Raw genomic sequence first — 25194 nt, 5'->3', positions numbered from 1 at the left:
TGCTGCAGGATTCGGAATCTGCAAATGGAGCGGGTAACCAAAGGACTGGACAGTATGCTGATTTCATCAGTAATTTCAGGGGTAGATGACTTGGTAACAGTTCCTTGGAGGCAAGTTCAAATGGACTGATAGTACAATATAATCTTAGTAGTAAGAGGATCCTGGCTACCAGTAGGCACATGAAGGGTGCTTGGCATCACTAATCATCAGAGAAATGCGAATCAAAACCACAGTGAGATATCACCTCATGCCTGTCAGAATGGGTATCAAAAGTCAACAAATAATAAGTGTTGATGAGGATATGGAGGAAAGGGAACCCTCATGCACTGTTGGGGGGTGTAAGTTGGTGCAGACACTATGGAAAACAGTATGGATAGTCTTCAAAAAATTAAAAATGGACCAACTATAGAATCCAGTAATTCTACTCCTGGGTATTTATTAAAAATAAATGAAAACAGTAGTTAGAAGAGATATATACACGCCTGTGTTCATTGCAGCATTATTTACAATAGGCAAGATAGGGAAGCAACCTAAATGCCCCCCCAACAGACGAATGAATAAAGAACATACAGTGTGTGTGTGTGTGTGTGTGTGTGTATAAAATGTGCGTATATATAATATATGTATATGTATACAATGGAATATTACTCAGCCATAAAAAGAATGAAATCTTGGTATTTGCAACAGCATGAATGGACCAAAAGGTTATTATGCTCAGTGAAATAAGACAGAGAAAGGCTAATACTGTATGATTTCATTTAAAGTGGAATATAAAAAAAGCAACAGAACAAACGAACAAACATAACTAAACAGAAACAGAGTCATAGATACAAACATGTGTTTGCCAGAATTAAGGGGAATGGGGGGCAGAAAGGAATAAGCATGGGAGATTAATGAGAGGTACCAGCTTCTAGTTGCATAATTAATGTGCTACGGGTATGACATGTACAGTGTGGAGAATATAGTCAGTAATTATATAATATCTTTGATGATGGATAACTAGCATCCATGGTGATCATTTAAAAATGTCCAGGAGCTCTTGTTGTGGCTCAGCAGTTAACAAACATGACTAGCATCCCTGAGGACACAGGTTTGATCCCTGGCTTCACTCAGCGGGTTAAGGATCTGGCATTGCTGTGAGCTGTGGTGTAGGTCGCAGACACTGCTCAGATCCCGCATAGCTGTGGCCCTGGCATAGGCCAATTTGACTCCTGGCCTTGGAACCTCCATATGCCATGGGTGCTGCCCTAAAAAGCACCCCCCCAAAAAAGTCCAGAAATAGCGAATCCTTGTTAAGAGGAATAAACGTAATGTTGTAGATTAGTTCTAATTAAAAAATAAACTCATAGAAAAAGAGGCCAGATTTGTGTTTACCAGAGGTGGGGGGTGGAGGGTAGGGGGAACTGAAGAAGGAAGTCAAAAGTTACAAGTTTTCAGTTACAGCTAAATAAGTATTAGGGATGTAATGTACAACATGATAAATGTAATTAACACTGCTATATGTTGTATGCAAAAGCTGCTAAGAGAGTATATCCTAAGAGTTCTTATCACAAGAAAAAGATTTTTTTGCTATTTCTTTAATTTTGTATTTTTATGAGATGATGGATATTCACCAATTGTGGTAATCAGTTCATGATATGTGTAAGTCAAGCCATTATGCTGTACAGCTTACACTTATACAGTGCTGTATGTCAATTATATCTCAATAAAACTGGAAGGGGGAGTTCCCCTCATGGCTAAGTGATAACCAAACTAATACCTAGGAGTTTGCGGCTTCGATCCCTGGCCTCACTCAGGGGGTTAAGGATCCAGTGTTGTGAACTGTGGTGTAGGTCGCACACATGGCTCGGATCTGGCATTGCTGTGGCCGTGGCGTAGGCCGGCAACTGCAGCTCTGATTTGACCCCTAGCTTGAGAACTTCCACATGCCTTGGGTGCAGCCCTAAAAAGATTTAAAAAGTAAAACTGGACGGAACCTCCCACCAAAAAAGGGACCTGGCTGTTACTGAGATGTATTCATAATGATCAGCTAAACCTTTATGATGATGTACTCAGTTCTGATGTTTGAAAGAAGTTTCTTTGCCAGGGCATATGTAAGTATGAATGTATCAAATTGCTTATTTTCTGTCTTTCAGTTTCGTGTGTAAGAGGATATTGCATTCAAGTTAAGGAATTCAGCTGAGCTCACGTTGTTGAAAAGAAGGGGCTACTTACTGGTGGCTCAGTGGGTTAAGGATCTGGCGTTGTCACTGTTGAGGCTCAGGTCAGTGTCACTGGTCCTATCCCTGGCCTGTGAACTTCTGCATGCCATAGGCACAGCAAAAAAAAAAAAAAAAAAAAGAGAGAGAGAAAAGAAGGGGTTATTTCCTTGGTATGGGATTGGATGGAGTTTCTGTCTTCCAGTAGAAGACAAACTAATTTAGTCAGCAACACAAAAATATGCTGTCAATAACAGATAAGTATAGATAAAACAGTCAGGGGAATTCCCATAGTGGCTTAGTGGAAACAAATCTGACTAGTATCCATGAGGAAGCAGGTTTGATCTCTGGCCTTGCTCAGTGAGTTAAGGATCTGGTATTGTCATGAGCTGTGGTGTAGGTTGCAGAGATAGATGTGGCTTGAATCCTTGTTGCTCTGGCTGTGGTGTAGGCCAGCAGCTGTAGCTCCAATGGGACCCCTAGCCTGGGACCCTCTGTATGCCACAAGTGCGGCCCTAAAGAAAAAAAAAAGGCAAACAAACAAAACCCCCAAAACCACGTATCTCCCAATTGTCTCTGTGTGATTTACATTTTTGCAAGTTAAGCAATGGCTAATGAATACAAATTTCTTATGGCTGATCACACATATGCACTGGATGGAATGCAGGGTTGTTGCTAAATTAGATTAAGCCAAATACAAAAGATGTAAAATCCATAATGAAAAAACAATTGACTACTAATGAATCCATTCTTTATTCAATAAATACTAAAGAGTGCCTACTATGTACCATGCACTGGAAACACAGGGTGAACAAAACATACAGACGGCTTACTCTAATGGAGTGGATGCTCCGGTGCAGTGGAGATGACCTTATAGGAGGGTCAAGAAAATACCATCAGATGGTGAATGCCAGCGATTCTCAAAGGGTGGCCCCAGATTAACAGTATTGGTGTCACCTAGGAGCTTGTTAGAGATGCACATTCTCAGATCTGCCCCAGACCTACTAAACTCTGGGGGACTGGGCACAGGAATGTGTGTTTTAACAGGTTCTCCATGTGAGTCATATGTTTGCTCAAGATTGAGAACACTTCCATTTGCACAGAAATAACACTGCAAAATGTAGTTACATTGGGTGCTGGGGGAGGGGGAGGCCTCTGAAGAGTTCATTTAAGTAAAAATTTGAATGTCAAGAAGACACATCCTTGGTTCTAGATGGAGAGAACTGTATGTTGGGAATGAGCATGGCTCATTGGAGAAGCTGAGAGGTTGATAGGGCTGGAATGTATACTGACCGTATAGGGTCAAGGGTAGAGTAGTTCAAATTAGGGTCAGAGGTGTATGTAGTCAGGGCTCAGGTGGTGGTGAACAGGGTCTCTCAAATTTAAGGGACATATGAATCACTGGGAATCCTTTTACAATGCAGATGATTCTGTTTTCTCTAGATCCGGGGGTTGGGATTGAGATTCTGCATTTTAGGGACCTCCTTGGTAATGATGCTGGTCCTATTCCACTGGCCACACTTGTACTGGCAAGAGTTTAAAACTGTAATTATGATATACAGTCCAGTATCTAAGCTCCAGTATCATGTGAGGTTTGGGTTTGTTTGTAATTTTCTGCTTCTGGATTTTGAGCTTTGACTTACACTGAGCTGTTGTTCAGTGAGGGAACAGTTAATTGGATCAGGTGTTATTTGGGACAATTGGGAGATCTTTGCAGTTAATTTAAAAAGGGAGGATGTAGTTTCATGCCGAGGAGCAGAATCTTACCAGGTGTGGCTTGTCTGGGTCTCAGGAGGGACAAGGGAATGGATTAGTTCCTTCAAAGCTCCAACTGTGTCATCCTCTCCCACTCAGGTCCTGTGCTTTTGGAGTTCCTGAGCTGACCAGAGCAACCTTTTATTGGGATTTCTCTCCTTGCTCAACTCCTGTTTCAGTGTTCTAGCTTTCCATGACTGATCCAGTTGTAAGATGTTTAGGTTTCTTCTCCATCTGTTATCTTCTTTTGGAGTCCTGAGACCTTGAGATCAGCTAAGAGGCATTCCCTGTTTGGGCCAGGGCTGTAGACCTTCAGATAGAGCCCCTGCCCGCACCCTAGTACAATCCCTCCAAATTATTTTGGACCCACTGTAATAGTCTTTTATGTGTCCTGTCTCCCTCCTAAACTCCTGCCAGGTTTAATGACCTGCCTGTGCACCCCATGACATCTGACAGTGATGTGTCCCTCATTTTTGGTGTCGCAGGACTTGTCCTCCCTCCCTGCTATGTGGCCTTTCCCCTTGGCGATCTTAGGAGAACCTTATTCCAAGGAGTTAGCTTTTGCTCCTTAGTTCTCTGCTGCCCTCTGCTGGGTCCTGGGGAGCCAGAGCCATTCACTTGGTTCTACTGTGGAGCTCTTGATCTCTGAGTGCTAAGCCCTCACCAAGATGTTCCACTCTCCCTACATTCCTTCCTTCTTTTCCCCATTCCCCAAGAACTTTACTGAGGATATTCCATGTGCTAGAAACTGTACAGGGCTCTGCAGCACAAAGGTGAACCAATTTAGTCCTCATCTAGAGGGAAGACAGAGGTAAAGAGCAGTTAGGAGACAGTTTGGGAAGGGCCAGGTGAGAGAGGGATGGACCTGGAGGAAAGAAACAGTGTTACTGGGGACGGTAGGGAAGCCTCTATTGGAGTTGGATTTTAAAGGATGGTCAGGAGTGGGCAGGTTGCTGAGGTCTTAAGTTTATACACTAGAAGGGGTAGAAAAGTTACATGTTGGTTCACTGAATAATGAGTCACCCAGAGTGTTAGAGGACAATGTCATGGATCATTTAGATTCATATCATCTTCGCCTTGAGGCTTAAACACAGGGGTCTTTTTATAGTCCTGATGCCTTGTATTTAAGCATACAAATACCCAACCAAAAAATAAGCATCAGGGATTTTCTGTTTAAAATCAGCACCCCCCTCCAAAAAAAAAAGCTCATAAAGAAAGAAATGGGGTTCCAGGAATCTCTCTCTCTCTCTTTTTTAAAACCTGATAGATTGTATGTTGTGCTGCTTCTAAAAGCTGAGGAATTTGTTATTTTTGGTCTTTGTATTATTTTGGATTTCTGTGCTACATACCAAATGATAACAATAAATACATTATCCCCAGAAAGATGTTTTATTCTTGTTGCTGGTGAAAAAAATTAGCTCACTAACACTTCACCCCCCAATTATCCTGTTCTTTCACTGGAGCGCTGCTCATCAAGATAACTGACAGTTTCAATTGTTGTTTGTAAAAAGTTGACATCCAGGCTGGGCATCCTGCCTACAGAATGGCATAGGCTGAGGATGAATGGTAAGTTAACAAGCCTACTTACCTTTCTCCCTCTCCCAGCACCCTCAGCATGAGGTACAGTAAACAGCATCTGGCTTAGTAATACAAACGGAAAGACATTGGAACCCCAAGGATGATGGAGTTATTACATCCTTACCTGGATAAAGAATGAAGATGGAGAATTCCTATTAGGTAAAGGAGCACAGGTCTTATACTAGAGCATGATCCTGGCATCACCTCTCTCTCTCTCTTTTTTCTGGCCACACCCTCAGCATGTGGAATTTCCCAGGCCAGGGATTGAATCTGAGCTGCAGCTATGACCTATGCCACAACTGTGGCAACCTGTGGCAACGCCAGATCTTCTAACCCACTGTGCTGAGCTGGAGATTGAGCCGCTGTAGTCAAATTCTTAACCCACTGTGCCACAGCAGGAATTCCATCGTTTTATGTCCCTGGTTCCTCTCACAGGATCTGACCTGTAGTAGGTGCTTTCAAAAATGTTAGTATAATTGAGTTAAATTCTACTACCCTATAGGTTGAAGAACCATCTTTATGTCTTCCTAGTTGGTGGAGCTCCTAGAAAAGCATTTACTTAGCTTAGTATTCAATAGCACATCCATAGCCTCATCATAGGAACTATGGAGGGGCCCTGCTTTTTTACACTTATTTTTTTACACTCATTGTGTTCCCTTTTCTGAAGCTTTAGGCTGCCCTGGATTCACATATGATTCAGAAAACAACTAGCAGCTTTTGCCCGTCCTTCCTGAGGATTCATCTGCTTCCTGAAATAATTCATTGGTAATGAATATGTGACATCGAAATGAGACAGATAGGAGATGTGACATATCGTAGATAAAAAGTCTTTCTCTTGGAGTATGAGCACTCAGTAAAAGAATTGTGGCAAAAATTGAAGGGAAGAATCATTTCGAAGCTCTATGTCCCAGTTAGAAGAGTAAAGTGAGGGAATCTGAATAGACCTTACCACTCAAAGAATCTCAAATTTTTATGGTTATGGAATTTGGGACTTGAGAGCCTGTAGGAATCATGTATTCAAAGTTTATGTTTTTTTATAAATGGTGTATTTGTATTTGTTCAGCCTATAGAAAAAGATTTGCTGATTTACACTGGTTTAGAGAATTTTATTTTTCTTACACAAAGAGGTCTGATAGTGTTGGTTCAGTGGCTCAAAAATGTCAAGACCCATCATCACTGCAGTTTTCCTGGCTTTTCTCTGTTGCTTGTTGCCTCATGGTTGCAAGAAGGCTGCCACATCTCTAGACATCATGTCCATATTCAAGGCAGGAAGAAGGGGTGAAAATTGTTTTGGCCATATCTCTTCCTTTTGTAGGAAAGCAAAAACTTTCTGGAAGTTCTCTAGATGGCTTCCTCTTATATCTCTTTACCCAGAATTGGATTCGTAGTGCACCCCTAGACAAAAGGGAAGTGGATAAAATGGGGACTGGATTTAATGCTGCCACGGACAACATTAAGGGGGTGTTATCAAGAAAGAGGTGGAGGATGGACAGTGCAGGCAATAACAGTGTCTACCATAGATGGAGAAGCATACCAGTATTCAGTACAGGTAATAAAAATATTTTTAACTGTCAATGTTCATATGATGCAAACAACTTAATGCTAGATTTTTATGCCAATTATTATGCCCAGTGCCCTGGCAGGATGTAAAATAGAGATGGGTTGCCTGGTTTTGACCATTCTGGGCACCTGCAAGTGGTCCTCATATTCAGGTATAGTTGTCCTAATGAGATTTATCTGTTGTATGGGAGACAGTTTGCATTTTTGCACGTAATGATTCTAAAATCTAGTAGTATTAAGCTATACAGTAGACTCTTGGTATTTGTCCTTAAACTTCCAAGATTTATGAAAAGTACCCTTGAGAAACAAACTAATATCCAGTGCAGGTACTGGCTCACTCACCACCTAAATGAGTAATTCTCCACATACCTGCTCACAGTGGGGATGATTCAAATTAGTGCCTTTGCAAAATTACAAATTGCTACATATCATAGTCCTCCAGAATCTCTCTAAAATTGTCAAAACCATGGATGTTAAATTTGCGAATGGAAAAACGCGTACTGTACATTCTTTAAATGCTTTCATTTCAGTGAAATATCAGAGCACAATGACAGTAAGGCTTTTTCAGTATTTACTTAAGAGAAAATATATTTATATTTTAAAAATTTTTATTAAGTAAAATATATATGTATACACACACACACAGAGTCTTTTTAGCGCTGCATGTGCAGCACATGAAAATTCCCTGGTTAGAGGTTGAATCGGAGCTATAGCTGCCAGCCAAAGCCACAGTCACAGCAACGCCAGATCCAAGCCATGTTTGCAACCTACCCTGCAGCTCATGGCAACGCTAGATCCTTAACCCACTGAGCAAGGCCAGGGATTGAACTTGTGTCCTCATGGATACTAGTTGGCTTTGTTACTGCTGAGCCATAAAGGGAATTCCACTTAAGAATATTGAAGTGGCTACATTTTTACTATTTTATTTTATTAAGAAGTGTTAAGAGTCTACTGTCCTCATCTACGGATCATCCTAAAATACTCTTCCACCTGATAGATGACCAGGCTGAAAGCTGAGCTTCCTTTACTTTCTGGACTTGTATCTCTCCAGGTAGGATAATTGGGGGCCAAAGTCCTGATTAAAATGCATGACCCTAGGGTAGCTGGGTTCAGGCCTTAATAGAAGGGATGGTGGCCTGGAGGTTAAGGCGAAGCAGAGTAAGTAGGATGATCTAGCTCTGAAGGAAGATAGAGGAGGGTCTGGGAATTAGGCCGAGGAATCTCTCTTCCTCCTTTCTGTCTTCCATATCCTGTTGTCCCTCTCAGACTCCCCCAACCCCCACTTAAAAAACTACAAAAACACCCCTTTCTCTTGAACCACATTCTGGAAAAAGGGTATGCTAAGGTGCCCATACCTGTACCCATACCCACACCCACATTTATACTTACACCTGTACCTGTCTATCTGTATCTATTGGTATTAGGCCAACAAAATTACAGTATATTTGTACTTATACAAATGGCAAGATAAATCTAAATATTATGGACTGGTTTTGCAGTCACAGATTTCCTTGTCTAATGTAAGATATACAACAACTCCATAAAAGTCCATACGTTAATTTAGGCATTCCCCTGATTTTGCACATAGTGGTCTCCTGAAAACTTGTGGCAAGTTATATGTATAAAACTTAAACAAGATTTCATGTGGGTTCTGTTACCAGAGAGCTGAAAAAAACACAAATAGCTCTCATAACACTTTGCCTTTTAGGCATCATCCTTGATGATTCATATATTTCATGCATATTCTTTCATTTTATTCATTCCTTTTAGAAGGTTGACCAGCTTGAAGTCAATGAGCATCTGATTGAGGCTAATGACTTATCACTTTCCACAGGCCTAATGATTTCTGTCTTTGTCTCAATTGCATTGAGTTAATGAGACCTCTGCTTTTTATCACGGGTATCAGCACTTTCATTTTTCCTTTCTCCACTCATTTTTGTAACCTAATAAGGGAAAAATGCAATAAATATTCATGTGATTGCACAAACATTGCTTTACCTTAAAAATGGGGATGCATCTGGCCAGCGGCACTACTATGAAATGGCTAACCATGTACAGGATTTAGAAAGCTCTTATTTATGGCATTAAATCAATGAAGTATCAACATGCGCATTGTTTGGAAGTTGAATATATGGAAATGAAACATAGCCTTATTATAGTTTTAGCATTGGCTCTTAATAATGTACTGTGTGTCCAAAGCTGGGACCAGGAGCCAGTACTCCTAATTCCAAATTGGTATTCATTAATTCATTCATCAGATATTTATTGAGCATATACTCTTACATGCAAGGTGCTGTTCCAAGTGGTAGCATTCTGTTTGATGTGATCCTGAACTAGAGTCATTCGTGACAACTCTCTGATTCCAACTTGAACTTTGTCTTTGGAACCCCTTTGATGAACTCTTTGGCTTTGGGTCTGGTGTTTTCTTCAGTGGAAGAGACTTTCTGCTTGTAACTTCTGTCCACTTGGATTTTTCCTTTGTCTTGGAGTAGAAGCCAGGTCATTTCAGAGTCTAAGAATGTCTGTCGTGGCTGCATTATATTGTGATATGGACAAGGAGCCCTGGGAGAGTCTGTTGACTTATAATGATAAATGTCTACAGACCCTGCAGCCAAGCATTACAATTTAGCACTTGGAGTTCCTGTTGAGGCTCAGCGGAAACAAATCTGACTAGCATCCATGAGGACGCAGGTTCAATCCCTGGCCTCGCTCAGTGAATAAGGTGCCAGCTTTGCCGTGAGCTGTGGTGTAGGTCAAAGATGTGGCTTGGATCTGGTGTCGCTGTGGCTGTGGTGTAGGCCAGCAGCTATAGCTCCGATTCAACCCCTAGCCTGGGAATCTCCATGTACTGCAGGTGTGGTCCTGAAAACACCAAAAAAATTAGTACTCTCAAGTAATAACCGAATGGGGAGAGAAATTCTTTCCTATCATTCTGCCTCTACTTCTGAATTTCTTTTTGTGAAGTTGATGGTCTGGTAAGGAAAAAAATTCACTTTTTTTTTTTTTAAGGGCCACACCTGTGGCAAATGGAAGGTCCCAGGCTAGGGATCAAATCAGAGCTGCAGGACTACACCACAGCAATGCCAGATCCAAGCCACATCAGTGACCTACACTGCAGCTCATGGCAACACTGGATCCTTTTTTTTTTTTTTTGGTCTTTTTCCATTTTCCAGGGTCATTCTCGTGACATATGAAGGTTGCTAGGCTAGGGGTCTAATCGGAGCTGCAGCTGCTGGCCTACACCACAGCCACAGCAACGCGGAATCCTAGCTTCGTCTGTGACCTACATCACAGCTCATGGCAACGCCAGATCCTTAACCCACTGAGCAAGGCCAGGGATCGAACCTGAAACCTCATGGTTTCTAGTTGAATTCGTTAACTGCTGTGCCACAACGGGAACTCCAACACTGGATCCTTAACCCACTGAGCGAGGCCAGGGATTGAACCCATATCCTCATGGATACTAGTCAGGTTCATTACCACTGAGCCATGAAGGGAACTCCCCCTTCCAGTTTTATTGAGATGTAATTGACATACAGCACTGTATAAATTTAAGCCATACGTCATGAACTGATTACCACAGTAAGTTTAGTGAATCTCCATCATCTCTTAAAAATGCAGAATTAAAGAAATAGAAAAAAAATGTTTTCCTGTGTGACAACAACTCTTAGGATTTACTCTCATAACAACTTTTATGTACAACATACAGCAGTGTTAATTATGTCTTTTATGAAGTAGTATGGACAGTGATTTTGCTCTGAGAGTCACAAGTTGAGTTATTGGAAATAGGCATCAAGGTAGAATTTAGTGTGCAGGAAGGGAGAGGGAAGAAGCAGTGTTGGGCAAAAGGAAAAGTTCAATTGTGATACAAGCCTGGTGCAGCTTTCCCAGACTCCATGTGGGGTTCTGAACATATATCATCCATCAGAGTTGACCCTAATTGGGCTGAAATGGCTGCGTCTTTACATCATGCTTCTGTTAGTCACTGAATGTAGGCTACCCCAGGAAGAATGTTCCTTTGGGCACTGTGGCTGTCTGCAGCTGGGGCATCCCTTGATGGATAACGGGCTACAAGTCATCCCTCGGAAGAACCTAGTGATGCATCTGTTTAGGATAAAAATCTCAGCAAACTAGGAATAGGGGAGAAATTCCTCAACTTGATAAAGAATATTCATGAAAACCTACATCATACTTAATATTAAGAAACTGAATGCTTTCCCCTTAAGTTTGAGAACAAGGCAAAGGGGTCTTTTCTCACCATTTTTAATCAAGATTTCCCAGAGAAATAGGACCAGTAGGATATGCGTTGTCTCTAAAAGGAGATTTACTGTCAGGACTTGGTACATATGATTATGGAGGCTGAGAAGTCCCACAGTCTGCTGCTGTAGCTGGAGACCCAGAAAAGCTGTAATTTAGCATGAGTCCAAATGCCTGAGAACTAGGGGAACTCATGGTGTAAATCCCAGTGTGAGGGCCAGAGGAGGTGAGATGAGATGTTCCAGCTCTACCAGTAAGGCAGGAAAAAAGGTGAAATCTTCCTTCCTTTGCCTTTTGTTCTCTTCAGTCCTGGAAAGTTTAGATGATGCCTACCCACACTGGAGAGGGCAGTTTACTGAGTCCACTGATTCAGATACTAATCTCATCTGGAAACACCCTTTACAAACATAACCAGAAATAATGTTTAATCTGGGGACCCCATGGGCAAGCAAGTTAGCACAAAAAATTAACAGTCACATTCACCACCCCAGTGAACATTTTACCAGAAGTCCTTGGTAGTGCAATAAGACAAGAAAAGGAAACAAAATATATGCAAATTGGGAAGGAAAAAATAAAACTGTCTCTGTTTTCAGATAACATGATTGTCTATCTAGTAAAATCACAAAAAATATATAAAAACTCTTTAATAAGTGATCTAGCAAGGTCATAGAGTACAAGGCAATAATCAGAAGTCCATATTTTCCTATATACTGAAATGAATAATTGGAACTTACAGTGAATAAAGTAACATTTACAATAGGACCCACCCCCTCAAATGAAATACTTAAGTGGAAATCTAGCAGGTATAAATAGAACTATACATAGAAACTATGTGTGGGAAACTAAAAAACTCTGATGTAAGAAATCGTAGATCTAAATGAATGGATAGATATTCCTTGTTCATGCACTGAAGACTCAATATTGTCGTCAGTTCTTTCCTAGTTAATCTATAGATTAAATGAAATTGCTATTAAAATTTTAGCAAGTTATTTTATGGATATTGACTGATGCTGAAGTTCATACAAAGAGGCACAAGACCTAGGATAGCTAACACAATATTAGAAGAACAAAGATCGAGAACTGACACAACACAACTTTAAGACAATATAAAGCTATAGCAATCAAGATAGCATGGTTTGGCAAAAGAATAGACAAATAGATCATTGAGACAGAATAGAGAGCCCAGAAATAGATAGGTATAAATATAGTAAACTAATCTTTGACAGGAGGAAAGGCAATTTAAGGAAAAGAATCTTTTCAACAAATGGTGCTGGATCTCTTAGATGTCCACATGCAAAGCAAAACAAAAACCAAAAGACAAATACAAAGCCAATTGGACACAGCCCTTGTACCATTCACAAAATTAACTAAAAAATGGATTATAGACTTAAATGTAAACCTCAAACTGGAAAGCTTCTAGAAGATAGGTGACCTTTGATTTGGCAATGAGTTTTTGGATACAACACTAAAAGCATGATTCATGAAAAAAAATCGACAAATTGGACATGATAAGTTTGTTTAAAATGATAAAGTTATGGGAGTATGGGTTAATAATCCCAATAATGCTATACATTGATACTGGAAGTGAACAATTAAATAAGTGGATGGTGGGTAAGGGGACCAGGTTTCTTGATATTAGAGTAGAAGTTTATAGTTAAGCAAGAGAGGAAGCTAGAATGAGTCATGTGGTGGTGGATTAGAAGTGGAGATATCAGTATGAACTCATTTAGCTTAATGTAGGTAGGAATGGTCACAGATCGATATGTTTATAGAGATCTGTCTATATCTGAGTTTATGTATACATTTGTTTCCTTGCTTGGTCAGTGGGGAGGGCCAGCAACAGTACCCAGGAATAATGAATACTTGGTACCTATATCATGGTTTCTAATACCATTCCCCAATATGATAAACCAGTTCCTCTTGGGTTCTAAAACTGGGGCAGGAAAAAAAAAGTCTGGGACAGGGACTACTAGATGCACCTAAAGCATCTTGTAGTGCCAGAAAGTAAGAAAGTGCTAAACAAACAAACAAAACTTCCACAGTAGGAGTTCTTGTCATGGCTCAGTGGTTCACAAACCCAACTAGTATCCATGATGACTTGGGTTTGATCCCTGGCCTCCCTCAGTGGTTCAGTGGGTTAAGGATCCAGTGTTGCCATGAGTTGTGGTGTAGGTCAGAGATGTTGGTCGGATCTGGTGTTGCTGTGGCTGGGGCTGGGGCTGGGGCTGTGGCTGGCAGCTGTAGCTCCAGTTTGACCCCTAGCCTGGGAACTTCCATATGCTGCAAGTACGGCCCTAAAAAAAAAACCCCAAAACCTCCACAGTGATGGGGATATTTCAGAGGGACATAGAAGCCAGCTGAATGAACTTCCAATGGCCAAATCTGGGACAATTTGATCAAAAAAATTAAATCGCATTGGATTACAAATCAATATCCATTTATTCATACTGATGGAAAAAATGATTGAATAAATAAATAAATAAAATAAATGGAGGTTGTGGTAAGAATATACAAATATCCTCTGCCAAAAAAATCAAAATATCTTATGGAGATAATGTACTTTCAAGGAGGTGGAGTATAACTATTTATTCTCATAGTGTGGGCCTTTGCATCGTGACTTCTTTTCAAGAGTAAAGTATGGAAAAGATGGAGTGAGTTGGGGGAGAGTAACTTTACAGTGAGAAAGCTGACGAACACAACCTCAGTCAGATGATTAAAGTCAAAATCAACAGTGATGACTCCTGCTCTGTGTACTCCTGATAGACATGATGACAATGGCATTTTACCTCCGGGGTCTTCCTTCCCCAAACCTGTAACGCTGGTCTACTCATGAGAAAATCATTAGACAAATTGCAATTGTGAGACATTCTACAGAACACCTTAGCAGCACTCCTCCAAACTGTCAAAGTCATCAAAAACAAGGAAATTCTGAGAAACTGTCACAGCCAAGAGAAGCCTGAAGAGGCATGATGACTAAATGTAATGTGGTATCTTGGATGGGGTCCTGGAAAATATAAGGATGTTAGGTAAAAACGAAGGTAATCTGAATAAAGTATGGGATTTAGATAATAATACTGTCGGAATATTGGTTCATAAATTGTGATAAATGTATCATACTAATGGGAGATGTTCATAATAGGGAAACTGTGAGGTTTATGGCGACTCTGTACTATCTTTGCAACTTTTCTATAAATCTAAAAATGTTCCAAAAATAGAGTTTATTATCAATTTTAAAAAATGCCTTGTAGGCATTGTGCCAGGTACTGGGATGAGTAAAACATGACCCTGCTCTCATAGAGCTGAAGTTCATGAGTCTGCAGGCCTGTGAGTGTACAGTCTAGTGTTCACTTCAGGAATAGAGGCATAGGCACAGGGCTTTGGAAACCTGGGGTTTTAGGTTAATTGTCTGAAGACATCTGTTCCACATCCTATGAAGAAGCCGTTGTTCTCCCTAAGATTTCTGTAAATACCTGGTTGGGGGTGGTGGTTGTTGTCTTGTTTCCTGGTCTGGGTTTCTCTTGCTGATGAGCTCACGACCTTTCATCTCTGGCCACCATCTTCTTTGCTCATAACCATGCTATGGTACTCAGCCTGTTTCCTTCTTTTTGCCTACCCATGTGTATTGTCAGACTTTATTAAAGATTGAAGATACAGAAGATGTTAACATGTCTTAAATGCAAAAAATTTAAAAATATAGATTTGATATCCTGTCCTTAAAACTTCCCTGGCCATTATGCCAAGAGAAATTTTCACTGGCACCCTTACTCTACAGGTTCCAGCTTCCTGCCGTGTTTGGTCCTGTCTCTCTTATCTCTCGGCTTACCTCCCGTATTTTGAATTTTTTTTTTCTGCGGCAAAGTTTACCTCTTTATTTCTAATTTTCCTTATATGCCAGGTTTGGGATCTCACTTTCTTCACTCCAAAGGAAACTACCAAAGTATGATTTTTAATAAAGATGGGTTCTTCTAAAAAGCAAACAAATGCAACAGAATAGAATAGAATATAATCTCAGGTGCCAACTGTTGAAGTAATAAAGTTTTTGTACTGCTGTACCAGGTCAGAAAAAAAATAAAGCATTTTAAATAAGAAAGGAAGGTTGTTAAGCAGGCGTAGGACAATACTACCTACCTCAATTGCAGAACATAAATTGGGGCATTTTGGTAGCTGACATTGGGGACCTACTTTCCTGTCTTTGTTCCAACTCTCTGTAGAAGTAACTGCTTCATTCTTCTTTCCTACAGCTCCTCTTCTTTCATTTGGTCCGTTTTGCAACACCCTAAAATGACAGCCTAGTACCCCGATGCTGGCTGATGTTTCAGCTTAGTTCTTTGATACTTAGTTTAGTCAAGGTTTTGCCCATGTTTCATCTATTGGCTTTTACCTGGGGGATAGGGTCACTTCAGCATGGCCGGGGCCATGGCCAGAGGTGCCTAAAAACGTTAGTTGTTATCATTGTTGTTGGGGTTATTATTTATTTTATCATTCAGGAGGGCTTTCCTCAGCCATCCACAGCCATCCTCTGCAGCCATTAGTCTGCAGTTTCATATATTCTTCTTCCTTTTATTCTGACCCCCGTCATCCTGAAATGATTAAGAGGGGACCGTATGTCTTCAAGTCTCTACCTAGGTTGGAGGGAAAGTCAGAGAGTCTGCTAATCATGATGCTTCTTGTTGTTAAGCTATAAAAACTTAAATTCAACTATCTTAAGCAAAAGAAGGAAACGGAGAATGGAATAGTTCTGAGGATCAAAGGAAGATCTAAAGAATTACGCCTTGGCAATAAGATTTATGTATGTCTCCTCATTTCTTACCTTTTTTCCTTTCTTTGGCTTTTCTCTGTGGCAGATCTTGGCTTATAGCCACAAATCCCCATCCTCCGTGTTCAGCTACCCACCAGTGGGAGAGAGAGCCTGTTTTTGGGTAAACGTCTGTGAATCAGTGCCAGGGAAGAGCTCTGGGTAGCCCACCTGGGGTCACACCCTCTCTTCTTGAATCGACCACTGTGACAGGAGAATGACTGGCCTGGTTGAGGACCGTCATCTCTCTTAGAGAAGTGGTTTAGGGGGCTGTGGTTGACGCATCTGAATGACGGGGTGGGGGGTGGTATGGATATAGGGCAGACAGATTGGCCTGTGTCCACTGCCAAAAGGAGTCTGCTTTCTCATGCTTGAATAATGAGTATATTTCTGGAAAGACACTGGGAATAGAGAGTTAGGTTGGTGGATCTTATAGATAGAAACCCTCTCTTCTCAGGACCACTTAGCCTGTGCCCTGTTCTTGGAAGGAGGAGAATGCAGCCCACCTAGGCATGATGGATTGTGTGATTTGGAGAGCATGAGGTCTGGATAAACTGGTTTGGGAACACCTTCAGATATCATTGGAGACTCTCACTGGCTTCCGGGGCCTCAGCGGGACCTGGAACCTCAGCAGGGATGAGCGTGGAATCTTCTGTGTGATTCTACTTAAGGCTCCGTGTAATTGGCTTCTTATTCTGAACTGGTCTGCAGTCACGTAGCTGGCTGTGATTGGTAGTACTCTTGACCTGGGCTTCCATAAGTCTGATAAAAGAGTTTGAAAAGGTCTTTATTTCTCTCTTGCCTGAGAAGTTGGAGGCCCTACTTCCTGGGCTATTTCTAGTTCCTAGTTCCAAATAAGAAAATGGCTAAAATCATAGCAGATGAGAGTCTATTTTTTTTTTTGAAGTTAATAGTTGCAGTGGGTTATAAAAAGGCATGGGGAATTCCTGTCGGAGCTCAGCAGAAATGAATCTGACCAACATCCATGAGGATGCAGGTTCCATCCCTGGCCTTGCTCAGTGGGTTAAGGATCCGGCATTTCCGTGAACTGTGGTGTAGGTTGCAGACGCGGCTCGGATCCTGCGTTGCTGTGGCTGTGGTGTAGGCTGGCAGCTACAGCTCCTATTCAGCCCCTAACCCTGGGAATCTCTGTATGCCATTGGTGCGGCCCTAAAAAGAAAAAAAAAAAGGCATGGGAGGACTTGCATACATCCATTTAAAAAGCACTGGTACTGTAAGAGGCCAAAGAACATCTTTTCAGAGTGCATTCAAAAGTAAAAAGAAACATAAAGAGTGTTAGTAGTTTCTGTAACTGCAAGTCCTGGCAGGGATTTTCAGGCAATCCAGTGTCATTTCATTTTCATTTCCAATCACAGTCTAGTGTATTCAAGTCAAATATCAGCTATGGTCTCTTATAGACTCAGGAGAAAATTACACAGAACTCATTCAGTCAGCATTTGTAGAGGGCTCTCTATGAGCAGGACAGGGGTCAGGGCAGTCTAGGCTGCATGTTCCTGCCCTCAGGGAGCTCACAGAAATTCATCCATCACATCTATTGTATTAGACTGAATAGGAGTAGAACCCGAGGAAGGGAAGAGCCAATGACTTGGCTTGGAGGAGTCATCCATTTCTCTGACCAGGTAAGGTGAGGGCTGAATGGTGGAGTGGGGAGTAGACAGGAGAAAAGATCATAATTTTGTCATTGGTGTATATCTACAATCTCCTTGGCATCCAAAAAGAAACATAAGAAAGAAATATGGGGAATCTTGTTTGCCAAATCTTAGAATACTTTAGTGATTTCATGATATCTCCTGAGCAGACAATGAAACATCTCAAGACTGGATTAAAGGAGGCTGCTTTGAAAGAGGTGTATACAAATTAAAATATCTTTTTTTTTGTCTTTTTTGCTATTGCTTGGGCCGCTGCCGCGGCATATGGAGGTTCCCAGGCTAGGGGTCTAATCGGAGCTGTAGCTGCCAGCCTATGCCAGAGCCGCAGTAACGCGGGATCCGAGCCGCGTCTGCAACCTACACCACAGCTCACGGCAACGCCGGATTGTTAACCCACTGAGCAAGGGCAGGGACCGAACCCGCAACCTCATGGTTCCTAGTTGGATTCATTAACCACTGCGCCACGACGGGAACTCCTAAAATATCCTTTTCATTATGATATTTCAATTTTCTCCAAATCCAGACTTTGGTCTCCTGTCTCCATAGGTCCCATTGACTTAAGAAGTGGGAAGTGTGGTAAAAGGGGTGAACCTGCCGATAAAATTTCTGTCCCCAATTAGAAGAGAGTAATCAGAGGTCTCCTCCAGTAATCTTACCTTCTTGTGATACATAGATCCCAAACTCATGAGCACTGACAAGTTTCCAGAGAGAGCCAAGCTAGAGTTGCCAGATAAAGTATAGGACACCCAGCTGAATTTGAATTTCAGATAAACAGGTAAACAATGGGTAATTCTCTTGTTTAAGTCTGTCCTGGCAGCCTCTCAGGCTCACTTGGCATCTTGGCCCTAAATAGATAGTCAGCTTTTTTCCCAGTATCTAGATTTATCAGATCAAATTATGATCAATACTATGTGCCTGGCAAACCAGTTCCATTACCCTGCTCCCTATATTAGTTCCACACAGTATAAGAGAATGGGGCCTCAAGGCAGAGCAGGGGGAACACACTGGCTGAGGATATATACTAACAAGAAGTTAACTTTGGAAATATTACAAGTCTGATGGCCATTTTATATTCCATCCCAGGTCAGAGCCTTTTACTCTGGCAGAACTATCCTCAGGATTCAACAAATCACCCCTTCCCAGACCTGTGCAACCAGAGAGAATGGAATGATAGAGTACCTCGTGCTTGAGGCATGGCTCGTGGGGAATGAAATCCAAGGGAGAGTGAGTGAAGAGTTTGGAAGTATGAGTTAAAATGAGGCAAGGCACAAGACAGTGAGTCTCCTCAGCTGGTTGTGGGTGCGTGGCCCTAAGGGGAGTATCCTAAAAGTATAGAATTAAGGGCTCACAGGTATTGAAGGGATTGGGGCTGTGTTCACAAAAACAGTACTTTTTGAATTTTAATGTCCGTACGGACTACCTAGGGATCTTGTGAAAGTGGAGATTCTGATTCAGCAAATCTGGGGTGTACCCTGAGAGCCTGCATTTTTGATGAGCTTCCAAGTGATGCTGATGCTGCTGGTACTCCACATTTTGAGTAATGCTGAAGAGAAGTTACACGAGGCACTTGTTAAAAATGGCAAGGAAGACTTTATTCAAGACTAGTGCAATAGGGGAGAGAGATTGACGTCAACTTTGAATCCAACAGGGACAGCCAGGGATTTACAGCCTACAGGTAGGGTGAGGGGAGATTGAAAAGTTACTAAGAGGAATTTGGTTAGGAGTCAAGGGTGGGAGGATGAGGAATGTGATTGGGTATCAGTGGGGATTCTTGCTAAAATCACTGGGCTTTCTGCTTAATAATAGATTTGTCAAATTGTGAACATTCTCCTCTCTCCACCAGGGTCAGGCATTGCCGATGTGTTATGAACACTGAGACAGAATTCAGTATTTCAGTATCATTGCAAAGAAAAGAGCCTGTGCATGCAATGATCTGCCCATTCAGCAACAGGGAGGTCAGTCCAAGATCATCTCATCTCATGGGTATAGCATTGTTGTTGTTCTTGAGGCAACAAAGGACAGAAATTCTTCTTTTTTAACCCTGTTAATAACTCACCCCATTATCTTTCTCTTCATCCTGTTCCAGTGGACAAATAGCACCTGGAAACTCTCTTCTGATTCCTCAGGGAATCCCTGCAAGCTTTCTTGGGAGGAGAGGTATCTAACTATAGGGAAAATATGGGCACAGGATCAGATATGGGGTTCTTTTTCTCCTTGGATCAGGGGATGAGAAGGCTTCAACAGAGAATCAAGAGTTAATGAGAGTCAGCTCCTCAGGATCTGGGGTCATCTTTCTTCACTGCTGTCTCACCCTTTTCCATCCCAGGCTACCTGCAGTAGCTCCAAAGGCCTTTTTGACTCTTTCCTTTCCTGTATTGCCCAACATTTGTTTCTTTCCCTTATTTAAAACTTCATTGTTGCTTCATTGCTTTTAAAAATGGAAACCAATGATTTTCTTCCTTGGGAGGCAGAGGGAGATGTAGAAAAAGACCATAGGATTTAAGCCTGGAAACCAGGATCCTTCTTCCACCAATTCTTTCCTTGAAGATATGGATATGAGCAATGATAAAAGTAAGAGCAGTCTCTTCAAAGATCTTGGGTAACTCACCCATTACGTTTGGCTCTAGCTTCCTTATTTAAAAAACAAGGGTAGAAATCATTCTTTTCTGCTCACATTAAAGAAGTGGATGGGAAAGTGTCATGTGGACTATAAATTGCAAATCTCACATTGGTTGTTATTATTATTAATGTTGTTTTTTTACTTTTGCTGCCATGAGCAGTGTTATGAGGAGAAAACACATTTTAACAGGTTTTTTCCTTCAAATTACTAAGACAAAGACATGGTAAATATACAGAGTATAAAAGTTATACAGTGAAAACGACATCTCTTTCCTACCATCAGTCCCTTCTCAGAATAGTTGCAACTTTTAAGCAGTCTCTTATGTTTTCTTCCAAAAATATCCTTGGCACATATAAGCATATGCATATATGTATATATTTATATATATAAATTTGTGTGCAGATATTTATTTTTAAACACATGGAAACCCACTTCTCCATCTTTCTTTCTGTTAACTGTATAGTTTAGTGACTATTGCATATCATGCTATTAGATCCTTGTCATTGTGTGTCACAGCTACATAGTTCTCTAGTACCCATCATCACATTAGATACTAATTGTTTGTTTTCCCTTCCTTCTAATTATTGACATTTAGTTTATTTCCAGTGACTGACTATTTCAAGTTATGCTATAATGACCAACCTGTGTTTTTGTGCAAGTAAATTTATATTATGAAATCTTAGAAGCACAGTGTCTGGGTCCAAGTATACAGACACTTTACATTTTAGTAGAGATTGCTAAATTGCCCTCTGGAGAAATGTCCACAGTTTATATTTATATTAATAGAGTTTTTTCACACACCTCCATAAGTACTGCAAATCAGTCTTTACTGATTTGAATTTATGATGCTATCTCATTGTTAGTTTAGGTTTGTGTTGCTGTAATTTTGAGTGAACTTGAACATCTATCTCTTGAGATGCTTAAAAGCCATTTACCTGTGGACATCTTGCATATGCTCTTTTTCCGTTTGAAAAAGCACATATTAAGAGGGCTGGCCCAGATTGGCCCAGCTCAGCAGGGTTACTCTCCCCAAGGCTTATCTGGGGCTCCCTTTCAGCTCCCACAGCCTCATCTTTCTGTTTTGATGTCTCGATGCAACTCTGGCAGTCAAGGAAGCCCCAGGCTATGTATCTGCACCAGCGCACCCATCCGTTTTCCCTGATAAGTGAAAGCTGACTGCACAGTTCTGTGTTTATTTATGGCTTTTCGTCCAGCTACAAGAAGTATTTTATTCCTCTTCACCCAATTCCTGGTGGGGGCTGGTGTGAAGCAAATGTCTTCTCAATTTTATAATACAGCAGATGGAGATGCGAAGATGTGTAATTGGCTATCTGAGCACCTAGTGAGACAGCTGCCATGTCTATGAGTAGAAGATATTGTCTGTGTGATTGGATGGAGCATTGTGCTAGGAGCTTGGAGATCTGTGCATTTTACTTCCAGCTCTAGCATGGATTTGCTGGGAGAGACTAGACAGGGTGCACTGCATCTCTCAGGGTCAGTTTTGTCTTCTGAAGGCTTCAGGCCACAGTGAAGTTCTGAACGTGCAGAAAGAGGGGGGGAAGGAAAGAAGGTTGGTAGGAGGAACCTCAGCTAGTAAAGACTCAGCTGTGCAGATGGGGAGCTCCACAGTAGAGATTATCCATTAGAGGAGCATCTTGGACAGAAACTGTTGGACTCCGTTACCCCTGTTGTGTGTGCTAATTGTCCGGGACCCGACCTGGCAGACTCTGGCCTTGGTGTGAACACTGGGGTGCATCCTAAACCTATGCAGCTGGAGGCTTCCAGCTGCCTGGACTCCTTGTGGCTCATTCTCCCTTGAAAGGAGCTCTGGGCAGTGCACCTCCATAGCTACCACAGCTGGTTTGTTTGGGTAGTTTTAGTCAGAATTCAGGGGTTATTCTGGACTCTTTCAAAAGCACTGCAGATCCAAAGACATAATTACTTCAGGATAAAGCAATATAATACTCCTCTGTTTCCAATATATCTTCATTTATAAAATTATTAAAATGATTTGCTGGAGTAATATGCTATTCCTTATTTTGGAATATTTAAAAGTATGTTTCTCCTATTGTATACATAATCTGTATGATTTGGTACTCATCTGTATACAAGAGAGGGGTCAAGTACCAAAACAGTGAGAAAAGCTGATGTTCCCAGGTGTTTATGGCAGTAGGGACACAGTAAGTCTAGATATCACAAGAGGAAATAGGCACATGGAATTTTCAGTGGCAACCCTTCTTTGAGTTCTCCTAAGACCCCAGAGCTCCATGTAGCAGACACTTCTGGTGCCCTATATGTTGTGTCCACTTCTGATTTCAGCCACAGCTGTGGAGGACAGTTCTATGGAAGCTCAGATCACCTGGCAGCATCTGACCTGAAGAGCAGCAGTACAGAGTTCCTTTCTGTGTTCTTCTCTCAGGACCTTTATGAGCTTCCAGAGTCTGCTTGGCTCCTGCAGAACCGTCTTGGAAATGTCGAGGAGTTGATGTGCCTGAGGTCAGTCTCAACCAACAGAGGATTGAAGCCTGTGGATGAATGCCCCAGCCCCTTGTCCTTCAGGTAGGCAGTTCTGGGAGGCGTCTGTACTCATCTCTGTCTAATCCTAAGCTCCATGGGTTGGGAGATGTTTGGTAAATGTTTGCAGAGTAAATGGATGTTTGTCCCCATATGTGTTCCCTGGCCACATGGTGTCTCCAGCTTGCTCTCAGACTCTCACCTTGCTCCAGTACCACTATCTGTCCTGAGCATCTTGTGAATGAACCAGTACTTCTGGACTCTCTCTCTCACTGCCCTCTGCAACCAATTTCTACCTAAAGTCCTGACTCTGACCTGGAAATTCTGACCTAGTCTCGTGATTAGGATCTATTAGTGAATCATCTTCATCTATCAACATTAAGGAATAGGATTATGGGGGGATTAAATGAAATGATGTATGTAAGAGGGTTTGGCTCGTGCAAGTACACAGTAACTAGTAATCATTGTTATTAAGCACAGTATTCTTTATTATGGGAAATTGTATAAAAATTACATAAAATTAAGATTTTTACTCCTTATACTATTCTTTTACGTCAAAAAAATCATTTAAGGTGTATGACATTGAAAGTCATATATATGAAAGAATTATTGAAATAAAAATTATCAAGAGTAACATTTTGGAGACTAGGAGATTGTAATATCATAATTCTAGGATAAGGATAGTTGAGGTACTTAAGCATCAAATTTAGCTCTGAGCCAACAAAAGGGGGGAAAATAAGAAGCAAGAAACACCTCTTTTATCTCTTGCTCTCTTATTTAAGGGAAGAAAAGGAAAAAGAAAGTCCCCTTGGTGCCTGAGTAATGAGTCATCATGGGGGACCCGATCGCTTTTCTCAATGTTTGCTGAAGAGAGTGGAGTGAGAGCAGGGAGAAAGGGATTGCAGAGGGAATATTTGCGTATCTGTTTTATACTTTCTGGATAGGAGAAGTTTTTGGACGTGGAATAAGAGAAATAACCCCTTTTTTGGGTCAGAGTGGAAATCATTCCCTTCGCAGTGGTGGAAATACTTAGAAGAACCAAGATACTTCGAGACTGATCAAATGATGTGTGCACGAGCAGATAATGCCGTGTTGGGGAAGGCCTCAGAGCTAAGGCACGCTTCTCTGTCTGATTGTCTGATTTACTGTCCTTGGTCACCAGTATCAGTACTTACTTCAGGCATCCATCTTCCCCGTGTATTTTCCAATGAATTATTGCTTAGGTTTGAAGTTGTGTCTGGATGATCAAATTGAGCAGTTTGTATCACTGAGGATTTCAGAATACTTCTCTTCTTCCCACCCAATAAATTTCACCTGAAGCACTCCTTGGGGCCCTTCCTCACTGCTGTGGATTTAGTTGTGCCCCCCAACTTCAGATATGGAAGCCCTAACACCCCCCAGCCCCGCAGTGTGACTCTATTAGGAGACAGGGTCAAAAGCAGGTAATTTAGGTTAAATGCGGTCATAAGGGTGAGCCCCTAATCTGATAGGATTCATGTCACTACAGAAACAGACACCAGAGTGTGGCCTCTCTCTCTCTCGCACATGCTCTCCCTGTCTCTGTCTCTCTGCCATGTGAGAACACAGTCAAATGACAGCTGTCTGCAAGGCAGGAAGAGAGCTCTCAACAAATCAGCTGGCACCTTGATCTTGAACTTCCCAGCTTCTAGAACTGTGAGAAATAAATTACTGTTGTTCAAGACATCCATTTTATGGTATTTTGTTAGGGTAGCCTGAGCAGGAGAATTTATTCACCCAACCCAGGGACTGGGAAAATTGCACCATCACGGCTCCCAACTCTAGGGTCACCTGTATGATCTCAGGCTTATGTGTTCTGTTCTTGTGGTGATCATCTTTGCACCATTTCCCTAGATGGAGCTATAGCTCCCATGATCTGAAAGCCTCAATTAGAAAAGGATCAGCCCACTGCCAGCACAAGGGAGTGAGTGGCTGAAATGAGGACTGTGGAGGCAAACCCCTCTCCTGCCTGGGCATTCCTAGGTCTGTTCAGCAGGGAGAAGGCTGGGTCCTTGATGCCATTCACACAGTCTTCTCCATGTGTTACGGCTTCTGGAATGTTCAAGTCTGTTATTAGTTTCTCGTGCTTTTATATAGGAGTTCCTATGAACAGAGAGAAGGAAAATTGTCATATACCATGTTCCTGCTACAAAGTGTGTGTGTGTGTGTGTGTGTGTGTGTGTGTGTGTGTGTGTGTGTGGTATGGGGTTTATATTCATTGGATATCTT

General features: G+C 41.6%; 1 long non-coding RNA gene across 1 annotated transcript in view; it reads left to right on the top strand.

Moving 5' to 3' along the window:
• LOC125134063 (uncharacterized) overlaps positions 1-22994 on the top strand; it is a 79928-nt gene extending 56934 nt beyond the window's left edge. The window contains exon 3 of the long non-coding RNA XR_007136552.1: positions 22853-22994. This is a non-coding gene — a long non-coding RNA (uncharacterized LOC125134063). The remainder of the gene's footprint in view (positions 1-22852) is intronic.
• Positions 22995-25194: the final 2200 nt, after the last annotated feature.

The sequence above is a fragment of the Phacochoerus africanus genome, chromosome 8 (assembly GCF_016906955.1).
Source record: "Phacochoerus africanus isolate WHEZ1 chromosome 8, ROS_Pafr_v1, whole genome shotgun sequence".
NCBI lineage: Eukaryota > Metazoa > Chordata > Mammalia > Artiodactyla > Suidae > Phacochoerus > Phacochoerus africanus.
This window is presented reverse-complemented; position numbering and strand designations above follow the sequence as displayed.